The sequence below is a fragment of the Equus quagga genome, chromosome 3 (genome assembly GCF_021613505.1).
Source record: "Equus quagga isolate Etosha38 chromosome 3, UCLA_HA_Equagga_1.0, whole genome shotgun sequence".
Classification (NCBI taxonomy): Eukaryota; Metazoa; Chordata; class Mammalia; order Perissodactyla; family Equidae; genus Equus; species Equus quagga.
The window spans coordinates 147,965,229-147,968,717 of record NC_060269.1 but is presented as its reverse complement, the minus strand read 5'-3'; the positions used below and the strand labels follow the sequence as shown (position 1 = coordinate 147,968,717).

Below are 3,489 nucleotides of genomic sequence, written 5' to 3'. Positions count from 1 at the left end.
GCCCCGCGCCCTCCTGCTCAGCCACTCACCGGCCCAGCGGTCCGGTCCTGGGAAGCGGCGCCGCACCGCCCGCCGCAGGCCGCCGCCGCCGCCGCCGCGCCCGCGGTAGGTCCCTACTCGGGGGCGGAGCCGGCGCCGCGCCTGCGCAGGGCGACGCGGCTGGAGCGCGGCCGGCGCCCGGGTCCCTAAGGCGGCGCCCTCCCCCGCCGCGCCGCGGTGCCGGTTCCCGTCCGCGGCGCCCGACCTCCGCGCTCAGCCTCGCTGCCCGCCAGCCCCGGGCGCCTCCCTGCGCCAGGAGAGCCCAGTCGGCTTCCAGGGCCGGCCCAGCGGAGCGTTCGGGGGCGCCCGCTAGGTGCCCTGCCCGGGCCGAGCGGAGGGCGCATTTGCCCTCTGCCCTCGTGGAGCTTGACGTTGCAGTAGCGGGTGAGTGCGTGAAGGCCCGAGAAAAAGAGCTCAGGGCTGCAGCCTCCAAATTCTTCCTCTTTTGAGAGCCGCAGTGCATGAGAGATGGCCTTGAAGTCCCGGGTTCTGGTCCCGCCTCTCCTCACGCCTGTCCATCCTAGCGACGGGACCTTGGGCGAGGAAGTCCCCTGACCTCTCTGAGTCTCAGTGCTTTCATTCCTAAAGGTGGGGAAGATGAGACCTGAAGCCCAGAAACTCATCCGTCACTTAGGTGGTTGTGAGGGTCGAACGAGACGATGACTGTGGGAGAGTCTGGAGACGATGTGAGCTCGTGTAATTGCCAGCGTTTTTTCCTGCTGCTTGGACTCCAATGGCACTTTCTGGGAACCTCTCGCCACCCCCCCACCCACATGCGCACTTCTGACCTTCCAGAAAGAAGATGTATCTAGAATAGACTGAGGAAAGAAGGGCAGCGGACTGCTAGAGTCGGCATAATCGGTGACTCAGTCGCTGCTCCCTACAAAATAAAATTGCTCCCTAGTTCGGGCAGATCGTGGCAGGGTGGAGCGTCCCCGGGAAGCGCAGTTGCTCCAGGAATAACAGCCGAAAGTTTATTTCAAAGCTCCGGAAGGAATAAGGCTGGTTTCCAACACCTTCCTGTTGGAGGCCAGAGGTCACGGTGCATGGATATTGGCCAGATGCAGGGGGGAGACGCAGGGCTGGTGCAATTCTTCAACACGGAGAAGTGGCGTTCGGGAAGACAGTGTCAGCCACAGGACCAGCAGCGGGGCAGAAATCTCCACCGCTGAACAGCAAGAGCTGGGCAGAGAGAATGCTAACCCAGAGATGTGCCACCATCAGCGGGTTCTTCCCCCTGCTGTGTGCTGCCATACTCCACCTCCTTGCTGATAAGGGAGCCTCCTGGTCTTCCATCTCCCAGGCTCAGAGAAGTTAGTGCCCCTCTTCTCAGAAAAACACATTTGCGTGTGAAGAGTTCATATGAGAATAGAGCAGAGAGTTCAAAGTCCCCCTTAAGAGTAGAGTGAGCTTGCGAAGGGCATGGAGAATCTAGACCGGCCACTGCCTGCAAACCTCTAGTGGCAAAAGGAGCCGAGTCAGAAAAGAACATTAATTCTAAGTATTGAAGAATCAGAAGTCTAAGTATTAGAGATTGTTTTCCCTGAAATTTAGCCCAAATTGTTGTCTCTCCTTGTAACTTCCACTCATGCATCACAGTTCTGCCCTCTTGAGTCATATAGAGCTGATGAAACTGTACCTCTGGGTTTCCTGGAAATGTCTCTAGAGTTGGAGCTGGTTATAAATCTCGCATCTGGAATGAAGAAGCTGCGAGCTTGCTCTCTAGCCTGTCTGAAGCTTAGTTTCTCACGTAAAATTCCGTGAATAATAGGACCTACCTCACAAGCCAGATGTCAAACAAGGGAAAGCAGGGCAAGGCTCACAATAGCCCCTGAAGTTTTATACTTCTCAGGAGCCCAAATGCAGTGAGATAAGGTGCTTCTCGGAGGGCCTGGAAATGGGGTGTTTACAGCCTGGAAAAAGGCCAAGTGGGGATAGAAACGACTGCTGTAGAAACTCTTGAAGTTGAAGTGTTGTCCCCTACAAGCCTTTTGGTGCCGGGAGAGCTCACCCTGAAACGTCGTTTGTGGATGAGCAGCCAGTGCGCGTCTCCTGCACTTACAGCTGCCTTCACGTGTCCTGCCCCATCTCCAGCCTAGGTTGCCTAAAACCTGTTTCTGTTCCGTGGATCACCTCTGTTATAGGTTGAATTCTATCCCCTCAAAGGTACGTTAAAGCCCTGATCCCCAGTGAATGTGAATGCGAGTTCACACCTGCGAATGAGACCTTATTTTAAAATAGGGTCTTTGCAGATGTAGTTAAGATGAGGTCATTGGGGGCCCTAGTCCAGTCTGATCGGTGTCCTTAAAAGAAGAGCAGAAGAGATTCGGAGAGGAGAATGCCGTGTGAAGACAGAGACACAGGGAGAAAAGGGCCACGTGAAGACAAAGGGTGCCACCAGCCACGGGATGAGCGAACACCTGGGGCCATCAGAAGCTGGAAAAAGCAAGAACGAATCCTCCCCCATAGGTTTCCGAGGAGCACGGCCCTGCTGACACCTTCATTTCAAACGTCTAGCCTCCAGAACTGTGAGACAATAAATTTGCTTGTTACAACAGCCCTAAGAGACTAATACAAGCTCCTAGATATGGCTGCCTAACATAGAGAGGAGGGAAGACATGTGAACAAAACTGGTCATTGAGTCTAAGTAAGGGCTGGAGCTGACTTTCATTCAATCACTTGTTCACTCAACAAACATTTATTAAGTGCCTATTTAGTGCGGGCACAGGCTGGGTTCTGAGGATAGAGTGAGGAACCAGATAAGGCTCTGCTCTCAGGGAGCATTCATTTAGTTGGGGTTTGTAGACCTCAAACAATTAAAGGAATACAGAATTAATATTCGGGTTTTCTGGAGACCAGGGAGAAAATAAGACTGGGTTGTGTGGTGTGGAAGGGAGTGCAAAGCAAGAGAAAAGATGATCTGAAAAGCTCAGTGAAGGGGACTTTGAAGATGAGCCAGCCAGGTCTTTAACAGCCAGGTCAGGACCTTCGAGGTTGGGGGGTGGGGCGCGGGGGGGGGGGGGGACTCCTAGCAACCCTGAGTACAGCAGAGCCAGCCCTGCCCAGTATTTTCATGCCATCCTCTCACCTTCCCACGCTGGAGCAGATGATGCTCTGCTGCTGTTCATAGGGTTTTCGTGAACAATTTTTCTGGAAGTGGGTGGCCAGGTCCTTCTTGCTAGTCTGTCTTACTCTGGAAGCTCAGCTGAAACCTGTCCACCGTGGGGAACCCTGCTGATATTTGAAATCCCGGTGGCATAGCTTTCAGCATCACAGCAATATGCAGCCGCCACAGTAGGACAACCGACAGATGGGAGGTGTGGTTTCGTGACCTGACAGAGCCTGGCCACTGCAGAGAGACTGGAATCTTGACCACTAGGGCAGCTGGGGTGGGGGTCGGGACGCAAAGACATGTAAATCTCAGGCACTTAAAGATTGTGCATGAAGAGA

General features: G+C 54.4%; 1 protein-coding gene across 2 annotated transcripts in view; it reads right to left on the bottom strand.

Moving 5' to 3' along the window:
• The window catches only part of ZNF518B (zinc finger protein 518B), a 20,178-nt gene extending 17,237 nt beyond the window's left edge, over positions 1–2,941 (bottom strand). For both annotated transcript variants that reach the window (XM_046656420.1, XM_046656417.1), the window contains exon 1: positions 30–2,941. The gene's annotated coding sequence lies outside the window, so the exon portion shown is untranslated. The remainder of the gene's footprint in view (positions 1–29) is intronic.
• Between the last annotated feature and the right edge of the window lie 548 nt (positions 2,942–3,489).